We start from the raw sequence: 1,111 nt of genomic DNA on the forward strand, positions 1-1,111 counted from the left end.
GGGATTTCTGGGATTTTCCTTCGGGATCGCGCAGAATTCCCGATGGGGGGCTGGGCTGGGAGAATCCCCGGGGTGGGTGAGAAAAAAAACCGGGATAAAGCAGGAAAAATGAGGGAAAAACTGGGAAAATGAGGGGAAACTGGAAAGAACGGGTAAAACGGGGGGAAAACTGGGAAAATGGGGGGAAAAGTGGGAAAAAAAACCTGGGGAAAATGGGGGGCAATCCAGAAAAAGAGGAAAAAACAGGGAATTTCCCCAAATCCTCCCCAGCTTCCCGAAAATCCCGTCAGGATGTTGCTGGCACGTCCTCAGGGTCAAGCCCCCAGAATTCCCCAAAATCTCCCCAAAATCCTGCACAAATTCCCTCCAAATCCCGTCGGGATGATCCCAGCCCTTCCCGGGACTCAGCCCTCCAAAATTCCCAAAAATCCTCCCCAAACTCCCCCAAATTCCCCAAATCCTGCCCAAACGTGCCCCAAATCCCATTGGGCTGATCCCAACCCTTTCTGGGGCTCAGCCCCCCGGAATTCCCCAAAATCCCCCAGAATTTCCCCAAAATCCTCCCCAAATTTCCCCAGATCTCATTGGGATGATCCCAGCGCTTTCCGGGGGCTCGGCCCGCCCAAATTCCCCGAAATCCTCCCCAAATTCCCTCCAAATCCCGTCGGGATGATCCCAGCCCTTCCCGGGACTCAGCCCTCCAAAATTCCCAAAAATCCTCCCCAAATCCTCCCCAAACTCCCCCAAATTCCCCAAATCCTGCCCAAACGTGCCCCAAATCCCATTGGGCTGATCCCAACCCTTCCTGGAGCTCAGCTCCCCGGAGTTCCCCCAAAATCCCCCAGAAATTCCCCCAAATCCTCCCCAAATTTCCCCAAATCCCACTGGGATGATCCCGGCACTTCCTGGGGCTCAGCCTCCCCCCGAATTCCCCCAAAATCCTCCCCAAATTCCTCCAAATCCCATTGGGATGATCCCGACCCTTCCCGGGGCTCAGGCCCCCAAAATTCCCCAGAAAACCCCCCCAAATTGTCCCCAAACTCCCCCAAATCCCATGAGGATGATCCCGGCACTTCCCGGGGCCTCGGCCCCCCCAAATTCCCCAAATCCT

This window comes from Geospiza fortis, unplaced genomic scaffold, assembly GCF_000277835.1.
Source record: "Geospiza fortis unplaced genomic scaffold, GeoFor_1.0 scaffold509, whole genome shotgun sequence".
Lineage (NCBI taxonomy): Eukaryota > Metazoa > Chordata > Aves > Passeriformes > Thraupidae > Geospiza > Geospiza fortis.